The sequence below is a fragment of the Scyliorhinus canicula genome, chromosome 9 (assembly GCF_902713615.1).
Source record: "Scyliorhinus canicula chromosome 9, sScyCan1.1, whole genome shotgun sequence".
Lineage (NCBI taxonomy): Eukaryota > Metazoa > Chordata > Chondrichthyes > Carcharhiniformes > Scyliorhinidae > Scyliorhinus > Scyliorhinus canicula.
Genome location: NC_052154.1, coordinates 155,676,492 through 155,692,587, shown reverse-complemented (window position 1 = coordinate 155,692,587; position 16,096 = coordinate 155,676,492). Strand labels below are relative to the sequence as shown.

The window sequence follows — 16,096 nt, the reverse complement described above, 5'->3', positions numbered from 1 at the left end:
GTACTTGGAAGTGCATGATAAATAGTACTGAGTCAGCACAGCTTCATTAAGGGGAGGTCATGTCACACAAATTTGTTAGAGTTCTTTGAGAAGGTAAGAAGGAAGTTAGACAAAGGAGAACCAGTGGACGTGATTTATTTTGATTTCCAGAAGCCTTTGACAAGGTGCCGCATAGAAGACTTAAATAAGTTAAGAGCCCATGGTGTTCAGGGTAAGATCCTGGCATGCATAGAGGATTGGCTGACTGGCAGAGAGTGGGGACAAAGGGGTGTTTTTCAGGATGGCAGTGGTGTGACTCAGGGGTTGGTGCTGGGACACAAAGTTTCACAATATACAAATATATGTAGAGGGACAGGTAGTATTGAGCAAGGAGGGGGACTGCAGAAGGACTTGGACAGGCTTGGAGAGTGGACAAAGAAGTGGCAGATGGAATACAATGTGGAAAAGTGTGAGCTTATACACTTTGGAAGGAGGAATGGAAGCATAGACTATTTTTTAAATGGGAAATGCTTAGGAAATCAGAAGCACAAAGGGACTTGCGAGTCCTTGTTCAAGATTATCTTAAGGTTAATATGCAGGTTCAGTCGGCAGTTTAAAAGGCAAATGCAATGTTAGCATTCATGTCAAGAGGGCTAAAATACAAGAGCAGCAATGTACTTCTGAGGCTGTATAAAAGAGTCTGGTCAGATTCCATTTTGAGTATTGTGAGCAATTTTGGCCCCATATCTAAGGAAGGATGTGCTGGCCTCGGAAAGGGTCCAGAGGTTCACAAGAATGATCCCTGGAATGAAGAGCTTGTCGTATGAGGAACAGTTGAGGGCTCTGGGTATGTACCTGTTGGAGTTTAGTAGGGTGAGGGTGAATCTTATTAAAACTTACAGGATACTGCGAGGCCTGGATAGAGTGGACGTGGAGAGTATGTTTCCACTTGTAGGAAAAAGTAGAACCAGAGGACACCATCTCAGATTAAAGGGACAATCCTTTAAAACAGAGATGAGGAGGATTCTTTTCAGCCAGAGGGTGGTGAATCTGTGGAACTCTTTGCCACAGAAGGCTGTAGAGGCCAATTCACGGAGTGTCTTTAAGTCAGAGATAGATAGGTTCTTGATTAATAAGGGTATATGGGGTTATGGGAAGAAGGCAGGAGAAGGGAATGAGAAAAATATCAGCCATGATTGAATGGCAGAGCAGGCTTGATGGGCCGAGTGGCCTAAGTCTGCTCCTATGCCTTATGATAAATCTGCATATTAGAGTCAGGCAGCTAGCCTGACTCTAATGTGCAGATTTCCAAGGTACCCGAGGCTTTGGGATTCACTCCCTTTGCCGTGGAGACCTCAGGTGAGCGCTGTTTGGTACTAGTCCCCACAAATGGGAATCAGACAGAACGGCACTGGTGGGGGTCTCCAAGGAGATCGGAGGCCCCCAGCTGCATGCCCTTTGGACAGGGTACCCTGAGTAGCTTGGCAGTTAAGGTTGGCACTGCCAAGATGGCGGGGGAAGAGGAGAGGGGAGGGCCTGGCCGGGGTACCCGCCCATATTGCATTCAGGCTGGGGGTGGTCGGAGGTTTTTTTTGTGGGCCTCAGAGATTGGGATGGCATTTAAAAGCAGGCTCTCCATTGTAAAAAATGGAGCTATGTGTGGTCTCGGCCGTGCGTTTTCCATTTAGGCTTCTTTTTCGACAGGAGTAGCATTGAATAGCCATGTCATTCTTGGCACTGCGAGTGTCGGGAAACACACGGCTAAACGGGCTCGCTAGGGAACTTTGTTCCCTTTTGGGAAGATTGCGCTCCATGTTTCTGTAATGGCAATTAGATCTAAATCATTTATCTCTATTTTTGCTACCAATTCATCTATCTGATTGCAGGCACTTCAAGTATTCAGATAAAGAACCTTTAATTTCACTTTTTAAACTTACATTCCTTTCAATAATGATGTTACTGTTTTGTTAAACTCTCTATCGCTCTCTGGTTGTCTTTACCCACATCACTGTACTGTTCCAATACCTTGACCTTTCTCTTTGGATTTTTACGTGTTGCTGAACACTCCCAACATCCACCACCATCACCACCTTCCTCTCCATGCACACCTCCCCCTCCTTCTGTTAGTTTAAAGCCCTGTCCAGAACCCTAAGGACTATGACTGGCCAGGACACTGATCCCAGCCAGGTTCAAGTGGAGCCCATTTTACATATTCTAAACCCCAAAGTGTAATACGGCAAGATGATGTTGAAGGTTTTCAGTGCAGGGACTCGCTGCTCTAAAGCGTGGCCCCGCAAACTGAAAAGGAAATGCCAACAAAACTCACTTTCACTAGTTTTCTCGGTGATTGGTCTAATTCAGAATCTTTATCGTGAAAAAGAGCAGGACTAGCTCTATGAGCTTCCTGGACATCCCCAATTCATGCCTTCAATAAAATTACTTATTTTTCCTGTTGACCTGGCGTAGTTGTGTTAATAAGGGAATCTTTCTGCCTTAGAAATGTAAAACAAGCTTCTACTGTACTGTTGGTGCCATTACTGACCAACAGAACAAAACAAATACTACTTATGTTCAGATGCTCTTTTTAAAATAGGAAACTGATGTCATTCTAGATTCCATTTGCAATTCTGTGGCAGCTAGTTATTTCCATACAGACTGCCTGGAGTCTTTACATTGACAAGTGAAATCATGAAATAATTATATCTACTTAGGCTGAATATTATGTGTCCAAGAATCAGGAATGTCGTTTTGCATTCTACACAGCTTGAAATAAGGAAAACCGTATACTAGTACCTTACCTAATCACATCCTTAGAATGTACCAAACAAAGAATCACAAATCACAGAGCAGCTGGACCAATAGTCAAGTAAACAAAAATCATTGGCAGAAAATAAAATAACATACTGACTGCAAGGAACACACACACATGCATACGCACAGTGAGACAGGTTTTTAACAACCTTGCAGAAAACAATTCTTCCAAACAGGAACACATTTCATTGGCTATAAATATAGATCAAGTAAATTTCCTCCCAAGAACTCTATCATTCTCCTCTAAATAATCTTCTCACAACCCACCTTTTCATCCCAACTCAGTAATTTGTCACTCCTCTATAAATGTGTACATTAAAGGTGCTACAGCAGTACTACCCAATGGAAATTGTTGACCAGCCACCAGATGCACCAAGGCACCAAGGCTTTAGCCACATGCAATAACTTTAACGAAAAACACCTGATGTAAATATCTACTATTTAATAAAGCTCTCAACAATCAATAAATAATTGCACATTCTGGTCTTCGAATCGTCAACATACACACATACAAAAAATAGTTAAAGTGCACACCATGTAAAGAGTACTACTGAGATCACATCCCCAACAACAGCATAATTTCTCTTTCATAGATTAATTAGAAATTCAGTTTGCAATATGTGGCCAGTGGGCAATGCAAATGCGGGATGTAATTGTTCTACACTAGCAATGGATAGCATTAAGTTATTATTGTGCTCGGTGGTCATCACCATTACTAAATTGAGGACTCAGTTTGCCAAGCTCCAACAAACCCTCTGCAGGAAGAAATTTCCCTTAATCTGACTTTCAGTAATGTATTTAAATTGACAATCCCATATCACTGACTTCACAATCAGATTCACCATTTCCTGAAAGTCCTTCGTAATTTTAAAATTCTTAAATCTTCTCAGTTTCAGTAAATGACAACAGTTACTTGCATTTATATATTGCCTTTAATGTAGTAAAGCATTCCAAGGCACTTCACAGTACATTATAAAAGAAACAAATATCAAGACAAGTAACTAAAAGTTTGGTAAAACTGTGTGTTACAGATCACTCAGAAAGGCAGCATGCACTTTTACATGCACCTTGTAATCTGGAGCTTTGAATAGCAATAGGTGAGGTGCCAACTTTGTTTCCATCACGTAGCTGACTAATAATCTTGCCCGCTCTTATCGCTTGCTTTTGGCCTGAAGTGGATGATAATCAACTTGTTTGGCCCTATTATCTTTTAATACATATTTGTATCATTGTTTTATCATTTTTTTTTTAAAACGCTGCAATTTTTCCAAAGCACAACTGGTATAGTACAGAACAAACATTCCTGCAGATGTAAAAACAGGGAAAGATGGATTAAATTCAGGCCAACGGTTCTTAAGAACCAATGCTCTATTTACAGACCAGATTAATCAGAAAATTATGGGGGGGTACAGGATATGGCCAAATAATCATGGAAGGATAACGTTTCAAGATGCACAACTTTATGTGTAGCGAGATCACGACTTGCAATATGGCTCATGGGAAACCTTGCAGTAGCAAGTCGAACAAAACGGAACCTAGAAATTTGAAATGGAGGTTCCACACTTTACAGAGTGTATCAGACTTAGAATGATCGCAGATGTCAAGAATTCCATAAGGGGGGCAGCACGGTGGCTCAGTGGGTAGCAGTCTCATGGCATTGAGGCCCCCTCTGGGTCACTGTCCGAGTGGAGTTTCCACATTCTCCCCGTGTTTGCGTGGGTTTTGGCCCCACAACCAAAGATGTGCAGCGTAGGTGGATTGGCCACACTAAACTGCCCCTTAATTGGAAAAATGAATTGGGTACTCTAAAAAAAATTTTTTTTTCAATTCCATAGGGAAACATTCCATGACTAATTTATGCCAATTTTGAATTGAAGGATCCTCATTACTATTCCAGGAGCAGAATATACTCATATCTGGAAGACCTAGAATTAAGAACAAAGGATCAAACTCTAAGGTCCAGTCAAATATCCTCTCCAGCACCTTAACTACACCAGACCAATTGGATCAAATCTTGACACAGATCCATAAACAGTGTATATAATCATCCTTGACTAGCAGGCACTTAGGCATATCGGCGATACAGCAGGATCAAATCTGTGTCTCAAACTAGGTGTGATAAATGGTGCACTATCTTGAATTGAGTTCCATTCTATTGCATATCAAAATTTTATTGGCATGATCACATTTAGTACCGTATGTCTCTTCATCAATCTCAGTTGTCAAGTCTCTTTCTCAAGATTGCAAAGTACCCATTGTACTAACACAGAATCTAGAGCACGAGGTAATGTAAAACTTGCTATTAACTGTTTCAGCTCTGCAGAAGTCAGGATTTTTTTCCACCAGGGAAATAGAAAAGTCAAGACGCAGAGTTGGCTTGTTAAGGATAAAGTTTCCAAGTTGCAGTTGCATAGTGGTATTGTCATCGGACTAGTAATCCAGCGAATGGTCTGGAGACTTGGTTCGAATCTCACCAGGGTAGATGGTGGAATTTGAATTCAATAAAAAACCTGGAATTCTAAGTCTAATGATGACCATGAAACCATTGTCAATTGTCGGAGAAACCAATCTGGTTTACACGGTAGCAGTGTTGCTTGTTGCTTCACAGCGCCAAGGACCCGGTTTCGATTCCCGACTTGGGTCACTGTCTGTGCGGAGTCCGCACGTTCTCCCCGTGTCTGCGTGGGTTTCCTCCAGGTGCTCTGGTTTCCTCCCACAAGTCCCGACTAGGGGATTTTTCCACAGTAACTTCATTGCAGTGTTAATGTAAGCCTACATGTGGCACTAATAAAGATTATTTTTATTTTAATGTCCATTAGGGAAGGAAATCTGTCACCTTTACCTGGTCTGGCCTACATGTGACACCAGACCCACAGCAATGTGGCTGACTCTTAAATACCCTCAGGGATGGGCATATTGCCTAGCCAGTGACACCCACATCCCACAAACAAATAAAGAAAGATACTTAAAAAAAGGAGTGTCTTGGAATATCAAATAGCCACTGAAAGGATGACATGGCCTTCTTTGATCTCGCAAAGGCCTACGACTGTCAACCGTGAGGGATTGTGGAACATCCTGCTCAAATTCGGCTGCCCGCAGAAATGCGTCATCATTCTCCGCCTGCTCCATGACGACATGCAAGCCATGATCCTCACCAACTGATCCACTACAGACCCAATGTGTGCGCAAATTGGGGTCAAACAGGGTTGCATCATTACATCAACGCTCTTGTCCATTGTCCTTGCAACAACACTCCACCCCATCATGCTGAAGCTCCCTGATGGAGTGGAGCTAACAAGCGGGAAACTGTTCAATCTCCGATGCTTCCAGGTGAGAACCAAGAGCACCCCAACCTCTGTCATTGAGCTGCAATACGCAGGCGACGCCTGTGTGTGAGCACATTCAGAGATCGAGCTACAAACCATTGCCGACGCAATCACCAAAGCATACGAGAGAATGGATCTCAGACTAACATCCAGAAAACAAAGATCCTCTACCAACCCGCTCCTGCCACACAAAACTGCCGTCTGACCATCAAGATCCGCAGTGAGCCCCTGGGCAATTTGGATTATTTCCCATTCTTCAGGAGCCTCCTCTTGGCTCGAGCAGACATTGATGATGAAATCCAGCATCAACACCAATGCGCCGGATGCTCAAGGAACAGAGTATTTGAAGACTCAGACCTCAAGTCCACCACCAAGTTCATGGTCTACAGAGCAGCCCTCCTGTATGCATCAGAATCATGCACAATGTACAGCAGACACCTCAAATCCCTAGAGAGACATCACCAATATTTCTCCGCAAATCCCATATAACCATCTACAGGGTGCCAGCATGAGCGTCCTCTCCCAGGCCAATATCCCCAGTATCGAGGCACTGGTCACGCTCAACCAGCTGCCACATTGTGGGCCAGCCACATTGCTCACATGCCCGACACAAGGCTGCTGAAACATTGCTCTACAATGGCAAGTGATCACTAGGAGGGCATTGGAAAGGTTACCAGGACAATCTGAAAGCCTCCCTGAATAAATTAAACCAGCCCCATCGACACATAGGAATCGCTTGCTTTAGAACTGACAAACTGGAGAAGAAGCATCCACAAAGGCACCAATCACCTCGAGCGTTGCAGGGTGGAGCACGCGGAGGCCAAGTGTAAACAGCAGAAAGAGTGTGCAGAATCCAGAGCGGCCCACCCACCCACCTCATCAAACACCACCTGCCAAACCTGTGACAGAGTCTCTGGATCCAGGATTGGCAGAACCCTCCTCCCCAGAGTGGAAGCAAGTCATCCTCAACCATGAGGGACTGCCCAAGAAGAAAACTTAAGTAACTTACAGCAATAGTTTTGTAATAAACAATCCTTTATCTTATTTAAGATTAGAGTTTTGCTGCTGGTTAATGTTAAATTGAATCACAAGGGGGCTACATACACTTCACACAAATTCTTAGCTCATGGGCCACTTTGAGGAAATGTCTTTTGTATGGTAGTGATGATAAATAGAACCTATCGCTTAGACCTGGAGCTTCTGGCTCAGAGGCAGGGACATCACTCAGTCCACCACAAGACCTGCATGGTCGAAGATATATTGTTACATATTAAATAAACCTAAGGACTTTTGGTGGCAGCCTTGGAGTGAGTGGTCGCACATTTAGTGGCTCCCGCTCAAGGTGGAATTGTCAGGTCCTTCCTCATACGATTTGAGGGGTGTTTGCTGGCGAATGGTGCATAAGTATTGAAGGTGGGGCCGGTTTATGGCTTACCAGACGTGGAGTGCAGCAAGTCGAGGTGCGACAGAAAAAGATGACAGAAGGCGCTGGGGCATCATTGCCCGTCCAGTGGTCTATAGAGCAGCTTGTGAACTCTTTGAACAACAAGTTCCAGCAGCAGAGGAAGGAGACCTCAGAGGACCTGGCTACGGTGGTGGAATCGTTTAGGGTGGCTATCAAGAGTGCAGCAGAAGCTGGAGGTGCAGGACCTGGCACTCCTGAAGGTGGAGGAGTCGATGGGGAAGCACAAGGACCAGCTAGCCTCGCAGAAGGCAGAGATGGTGCTGGTGGTGGACAGCCAAAAGACGTTGAGGGAGAAGGCGGAGGACTGCGAGAATTGCTCCAGGAGGCAGAATCTCTGGATCATGGAGATGCCTGAGGGGATTGAAGGAGTGCAAGCCGCCAAATACATGGTAAATAAGCTGGAGAAGCTGATGGGGAGTGGTCTTTGCACGGTCCTTTGAGGTGGATCGGGTGCTGCGGAGGAGGTTGAAGGTGGGGGAGCCGGGCAATGGTGGTGAGACTGATTATTTTCTCAATAAGGGGAAAATCTTGAAATGAGCGAGGCAGACGATGAAATGCACCTGGGAGGAGAATGAACTGAGAATATACCTGGGCCTGGGTGTGGAGCTGACCAAGCGGCAGGCTGACTACAACTGGATCAAGACTGCCCTCTACAAAGAGGGGGTGAGCATTGGTGTGCTGTACCCTGCTCGTCTGTGGGTTACGCATCAGAATCAGGAGCCAAATGAGGCGAGTGAGTTTGAGACACCATGGAATGGGAGAAGTGGGAGGATATTGAACTTTGGAGATGTTAAATGTAGGGAATGTGGGTTCTCAGGATAGGTGGATTGGTGAATTTAATGAGATTGGCAGCAGAGAGAGTGAGTGTGCTTTGTTTTATGTTTGGGTTTCCAGGATTGGGGGGGGGGGGGGGGGGGGGGCGGGCGAGATGAAGGGCAGATTTGGGGAAGGGGTTAGACAGAGTCCCCGGGCGGGGACCACCATGCTAGCTAGTTCGCTAGTTAATGGGAGTAAAGTGGGGGTCGACAGGAGGAGGGAGTGGGCGAGGGGGGGATCGGTTGGTTTCCTGTTTGGTTATGGGGGGGGGGGGGGGGGGTGGGGAAAGAGTGGAGGGATGCTGACGTGAGAAATGCTGGTGTGGTGCAGTTGGTTAAGGAGGGACGGCAGCGGACATCTTGGGGAGATTCCACAGTGCGGGGCATGGACCGGGGGAGCTGTGTAAAGAAGGGATATAGCTGACTGCCAAGGGAGGTGAGGAGCCTTCCCACCCGATTGATTACGTGGAATGTGCAGGGGCTGACATGGCTGGTTAAACAGTTGCGTGCTTTCACAGACTTAAAGAGTTTGAAGGTGGATGTTGTGTTTCTTCAGGAGACACACCTGAAGCTGGGGGATCAGACAAGGCTGAAGACAGGGTGGGTGGGGAAGGTTTCCACTTGGCAGTTGGACATGAAGATGACGGGAGTAGTGGAGTTGCCGTTCCGGGTGGTGGGGGTGAGATTCCGCTAGGTCAGGATACAGGTAGAGCAGAGTTGGGCCCAGCTACATAAGTTGAACTTGGCGCATTTGGTGGAGGATATGAAGGCAGACGGCAAGTGGTGGGATGTGTTACCCTTGTTTTTGGCAGGGCGTGTAAAGACTGTGAAAATGACGTTGCTGCCCAAGTTTCTGTTCGGATTTCAGTATCTCTGTTCCAAAGTCACTTTTTTGAAAGGTGAATAGGATTGTGAGGACACGGAACACTTCGTGGGTGAGGATGGTGTTTCTGGAAAGGGATCGTAAGGGTGGCTGCTGCCTTTGCCGAGCCTGTTGAATTACTGCTGGGCACAAATATCACAATGGTTAGGGTGGGCGGATGGTTAGGAAGTGGGCAGGTGGAGGTAGCATCGTGTAGGGAAAGCAATTTGAGGACACAGATGTTGGCACCCCTGCCGTTCTCACCGATCCAATACTTTGTGAACCCGGTGGCGGTATCAGCATTGAGACCAAAGAAACGTACAGCACAGGAACAGGCGTTTTGGCCCTCCAAGCCTGCGCTGACCATGCTGCCCGTTTAAACTAAAATCTTCCACACGTCCGGGGTCCGTTTCCCTCTATTCCCATCCTATTCATGTATTTGTCAAGATGCCCCTTATACGTCACTATCGTCCCTGCTTCCACCACCTCCTCCGGTAGCGAGTTCCAGGCATCCACTACCCTCTGTGTAAAAAAACTTGCCTCGTACATCTCCTGTAAACCTTGCCCCTCGCACCTTAAACCTACGCCCCCTAGTAATTGACCCCTCTACCCTGGGAAAATGTCTTGACTATCCACTCTGTCTATACCCCTCAGAATTTTGTAGACCTCCATCAGGTGGCCTATCAACCTCCGTCGTTCCAATGAGAACAAACCGAGTTTATTCAACCTCTCCTCATAGCTAATGCCCTCCATACCAGGCAACACCCTGGTAAATCTCTTCTGCACCGTCTCTAAAGCCTCCACGTCCTTCTGGTAGTGTGACGACCAGAATTGAACATTATACTCCCAAGTGTGGCCTAACTAAGGTTCTATACAGCTGCAACATGACTTGTCAATTTTTATACTCAATGCCCCGGCCAATGAAGGTAAGCATGCCGTATGCCTTCTTGACTACATTCTCCACCTGTGTTGCCCCTTTCAGTGACCTGTGGGCCTGTACATCTAGACCTCTCTGACTCAATACTCTTGAGGGTTCTACCATTCACTGTATATTCCCTACCTGTATTCGATCTTCCAAAATGCAAAAGGAAGGTCTTTGATGAAGCAGCTGAAGCTGGTAGAGCCTCAGTATCTATCCTGGGGACCTCCTGAGTGATATCCTGGAACTGAGATGATTGGCCTCTGCCAGGTCACAGATTCCAGCCAACAGAGATTTCCCTAATTCCCATCGACTCCAGTTTCACAAGGTCTCCTTGATATCAAACTCAGTCAAAATGCAGTCACTCTCACCTCTGGACTTCAGCTCATTTGTCCATGTTGGAACTGAGGCGGTAATGAGGTCAGGAGCAGAGTGACCTGGCAGAACTGAAACTGAGCATCAGTGAGCAGGTTATTCCTGAGTAAGTGCTGCTTGATTGTGTTGATGACCCCTCACATCATTTTACTGATCATTGAGAATAGATTGATGTGGTGGTAACTGGCAGGGTTGAATATGTCCTGCTTTGTGTACAGGGCATACCTGGTGAATCTTCCACATTGCCGAGTAGATGACGGTGTTGTAGCTGTGCTGAAAAAGCCTGGCTAGGGCACGGCATATTTTGGAGCATAAGCCTTCAGTACTATTGCCAGAACATTGTCAGGGCCCATAGCCGTTACAGTATCCAGGGCCTTCAGCCATTTATTAATATCACGTGCAGTGAATAGAGTTGGCTGAAGACTAGCATCTGTGATGCTGTGACCTCTGACACTCAGAATTTCAGGCTGAAGATTGTTGCAAATGCAACAAGGGTTAGGGTTTTGCCCTGTTGTGCTGGGTTTCCCCATCATTGAGGATGGGGATATTCGTGTGGAGTCTCCTCCTCCAGAGAGTTGTTTAATTGTCAACCATCATTCATGACTGGAGGGTGGCATAGTGATGCAGTGGTTAGCAATGCTGCCTCATAGCGCTGATGACACGGGTTTGATCCCGGCCTGGGTCACTGTCTGTGGAGTTTGCACATTCTTCCAGTGCATGCATGGGTCCCAGCTCCACAACCAAAAGATATGCAGGGTAGGCGAATTGGTCACGCTAAATTGCCCCTCAATTGGAAAAAAAATGTACTCTAAATTCCAGTGTAGGTAAAACTTCAGACTGGAAGGCATGTCACTGTGTGCTGATATGTGACAACCATAGGCTTGCGCCAGTGCTGGATGCAAAGTTCCAGGGATGGCGGAAGGTGGGGATAGAGTACTTCAGGGATTTGTTCGTGAATGAAAAGTTTGCAGGCCTGGAAGAGCTTGAGGAGGTGTATCAGTTGCCTAAGGGAAACAGGTACAGGTACCTGCAGGTGAAGAACCAGAAAAGTTGTCCTTTCCGGAGCTGCTGCCTCCAGGGCTGCAAGACAAGTTATTATCCAAGAATGACATTGGGGAGGGGAGAGTAGCGGATATATATATGGAGGGCTGATGAATAAGTAGGGCACTCCTGAGGACATCAGACGCAAGTGGGAGGAAGAGTTGGGGGATGGGGTGTGGATGGAAGCCCTGCGAAGGGTGAATGCTTCCCCGTCGTGTGCGAGGTCAAGTCTCATCCAATTTAAGGTGGCACTTGGAGCCCTCATGACAGTCTCGAGGATGAGTCGGTTCTTTTCTGGGGTGGAGGATAGGTGTGGGTGGTGTGCGCAAGGCCGGCAAACCATGTGCATATGTTTTGGCGTGTCCGAGGTTGAGGGGGTTTTGGAAGGGGTTTTCACATGTAATGAATTCTGGGCATAGGGGTTTCTACGAGTCCGGAGGTGACAATATTCGGAATGTCAGAAGATCCGGGAGTTTGGGTGGAGAAAAAAAAAGGTGTCGGGCTTGAGATGACAGGGGGCTTGAGGGTTGGAGGATGCGGGGAGATGAGGAAGGTGGGTTGTTACCTGTTGCTGAGGTTTGTCTTTTGTATTTTTGAAAAATGCCTTCAATAAGAATATTTTTTTAAAAATAAATAAATAAATAGAACCTAACAAACAGCAGCAGGAGACCACAAGGCCGCTTGAGCCTGCACTGCCATTTATAGAATCCCTACACAATGCAAAAGGAGGCCATTCGGCCCACCAAGACTACACTGACCCTCAAAGCACACACTACCCAGGCCCAATCCCCTGCCCTATCCAAGTAACCCCACCAAAGCTGCACATCTTTGGACTGGGGAGGAACCCAGAGCATCCGGGTGCTCCATCACTTCACTTTTCCCTCCTGCTCCCCATATCCCTATATACCCTGAGACTCCAAACATTTACTCAACAATGGAGCATCCAAAGCCCACTGGAGTAGTGTTCCAAAGACTCACAACCCTCTGAGTAAAGATACTTCTCCTTCTCAATCCTAAATGAGTTATCCTTCATCTTGAATCTGTGCCTCTGCATTCTAGATTCCCCAGCCAGGGCCAAAAATACCATCAGTATGCACCCTGTCAAGCCTCTTCAAAATTTGTATTTGCCCAGTATCCAGATGTAGAGAATCCAACAGTTAAGTAGAGAACCTTTGCCCTTGTGTTTGGCTTGCTAAATGTATCACAAGGTTTCTTTAACTTTGGAAATGTTTTCTCTGACCCTGTGGATTATAAACTATTAAAGGTGGATTTATTCAGCATTAAACAAATAAACAGTTTGTTTTATCCCCTGTCCTAGGTCCATAGTAAATACATATTACTTTGGGATATCAAAAAGAAACATACAAAAATCCTTTATTTTAACACAGTATGATCTGAACCTTAAAACACAAGAAAGTTCAGTTTTGCCAAGCTATGGAATCTTAGACCTCACCTTAGCTTCATAAGTGACGGTGAAACTGGATAAAGGCTGTGAGGTATAAACTCAAACTGGTGCAGCCCTGGAAACGGAGCTAACACAGATGGACTACACAGCCTCACTGTATCCACCCTCACGGACATGACTCATCAGTTTCTTTGATGTCCAGGTTACAAGGGAATAAAAAATGTTTATTCAGAAACTTGCAACTGCCACTCACAGATGGGTTCAAACAAATCCAACTGATCTCCCTGTTTGAATTAATCTTTCAAGTCGACAATCTGATAAATAGCTTCAAAGATAGAGGTATTTGAATTGGCTAATGGTTTGCCTACCTTGGGGAAAATGAATGTGTCTCAAACTCCATGAATAACCTTTAGAGTTCTTCTCCCTTCCTAGCGCAGCGCATCATAATACATCAAAACTAATGAGGCCTTCCTGTTCGGTCCTTTAGCTGCCTTGTTCGGATGCCCAAGGTGTCAAACTAGGCATATTTTGTAAATAAGCCTCATTTCAACCCTGCGAGAGATGTGTGATCAGAAGCAAAATAATCAATAAAGTGATCTAACAGGGCCAAATGCTTAATTGTTGCTACATATCCATAACAGGCAAAGTTTGATTTTTTTCCTTTACAATTTCCTTCCCTTGCCTTCTGATGCATTCCTGACTTGCCTAGGCAAAGCTTCAGGGGAACCTAGATGGCCTTCAGTATCTTGTCATTTCTTATGTTTTTGTGGAATATTTTTGTTAGCCATCGATTTTAAAATTCCCATCCTCATTTTTAAATTCTCCATGTCTTTGCCTCTCCGTATCTCTAACCTCCTACAGCCCCATAACTCTCATCTAATTCTACCTCTTCCACATCCCAAATTTAATCACTTCAACATTGGTGGCAGTGTCTAGGCCCCAAGCCCTGGAATACCCTGCTTACTCCTCTCTTTCCTCCTTTAAAAGACTCATTATAAGGTGGCACTGTAGCACAGTGGTTAGCACTGTTGCAGAACAGCACTAGGAACCCGGGTTCGATTCCCGGCTTGGGTCACTGTCTGTGCATAGTCTGCACTTTCTCCTCGTGTCTGCGTGGATTTCCTCTGGGTGCTCCAGTTTCCTCCCACAAGCCCCGAATGATGTGCTTGTTAGTTAAATTAGACGTTCTGAATTCTCCCTCAGTGTACCCGAACAGGTGTCGGAGTGTGGCGACTAGTGGGTTTCCATAGTAGCTTCATTGCAGTGTTAATGTAAGCAGTTGTTTAGCACATCTGCCTATTGTGGTGAGATAACCACTGTAGTTATGCGTACTGCAGTAGGGGGATGTATGCCTGTACCTGTAATACAGGTTCCTCCGGTCAACCCCTGCCGGCTAGCTCCGCCCACAGGGAGCTTATGTATAAATGTATGAGAGCTGCTCAGACCCTTAGTCTACTGTTGCAGATGGAGGGACAACATCGTACAGCAATAAAGCCTCTATTGTACTAGTCTCTCGGCTTTGAGTATAATTGTTAGCGCCACAATTTATTGCTGTACGATTTCCCAGTCACCATGGACATCAGAGTCAAGCCTGACCGTCTGCAGCTGGATCCGCATTCGCCTCACGCCAGAAAAGACTTCGATCACTGGCTCGCAGTCTTCGAGGCCTCGACGCTGCGGACCGGGTTCGATCCTGACCCGGGACACTGTCTGTGTGGAGTTTTCACATTCGCCCCGTGTCTGCGAGAATTTCGCCCTCACAACCCAAAGATTTGCAGGGTAGGTGGGATTGGCCACACAAAATTGCCCCTTAATTGGAAAAAAATTAATTGGGTCTCTAAATTTATTTTTTTTTAAATGCAAACCTACTTGAGACACTAATAAAGATAATTATAAAACCTACCTCTTTGGCCAAACCTTTGATCCTAAAATTGTCTTTTGTGTTTTTTGTCTTACTTTGTTTTATGAGGTTCCTATGAAGTGTCTTAGGCACTATATATGTTGTTGTGTTGAGGAAAGGCATCAGGGAGTACAGAATCAAAACCCCCTCTTCCGATGTGGACAGTGAGTGGCAGACTATTTAACTACAGCCGCATTACACTTCAGACCTATCCTGAACTTAATACACAGATAAACAGGCTCACTTTCTAGTTTTCAGAAGAACATAAGAACTAGGAGCAGGAGTAGGCCATCTGGCCCCTTGAGCCTGCTCCGCCATTCAATGAGATCATGGCTGATCTTATGTGGACTCAGCTCCATTCTCCGGCCAAAACACCATAACCCTTAATCCCTTTATTCTTCAAAAAACTATCTATCTTGATCTTAAAAATATTTAATGAAGGAGCCTCAACTGCTTCACTGGGCAAGGAATTCCATAGATTCACAATCCTTTGGGTGAAGAAGTTCCTCCTAAACTCAGTCCTAAATCTAATTCCCCTTATTTTGAGGCTATGCCCCCGAGTTCTGCTTTCACCCAACAGTGGAAACAACCTGCCCGCATATATCCTATCTATTCCCTTCAGAATTTTATATGTTTCTATAAGATCACCCCTCATCTTTCTAAATTCCAACGAGTACAGTCCCAGTCTACTCAACCTCTCCTCATAATCCAACCCCTTCAGATCTGGGATTAACCTAGTGAATCTCCTCTGCACACCCTCCAGCGCCAGTGCGTCCTTTCTCAGGTAAGGAGACCAAAACTGAACACAATACTCCAGGTGTGGCCTCACTAACACCTTATACAATTGCAGCATAACCTCCCTAGTCTTAAACTCCATCCCTCTAACAATGAAGGACATAATTCCATTTGCCTTCTTAATCACATGTTGCACCTGTAAACCAACTGTTTGCAACTCATGCACTAGCACACCCAGGTCCCTCTGCACAGCAGCATGTTTTAATATTTTATCATTTCAATAATAATCCCTTTTGCTGTTATTCCTACCAAAATGGATCTCACGTTTGTCAACATTGTATTCCATCTGCCAGACCCTAGCCCATTCACTTAACCTATCCAAATCCCTCTGCAGACTTCCGGTATCCTCTGCACTTTTTGCTTTACCACTCATCTTAGTGTCGTCTGCAAACTTGGACACATT

General features: G+C 45.5%; 1 protein-coding gene across 6 annotated transcripts in view; it reads right to left on the bottom strand.

Moving 5' to 3' along the window:
* Positions 1-16,096, bottom strand: part of lrrc56 (leucine rich repeat containing 56) — a 244,298-nt gene that overhangs the window by 218,446 nt on the left and 9,756 nt on the right. For 4 of the 6 annotated variants that reach the window (XM_038807997.1, XM_038807995.1, XM_038808000.1 and 1 more), the window contains exon 2: positions 13,367-13,550. The exons of the other annotated variants lie outside the window; for them this stretch is intronic. The gene's annotated coding sequence lies outside the window, so the exon portion shown is untranslated. The remainder of the gene's footprint in view (positions 1-13,366; positions 13,551-16,096) is intronic. 6 annotated transcript variants of the gene reach the window in all.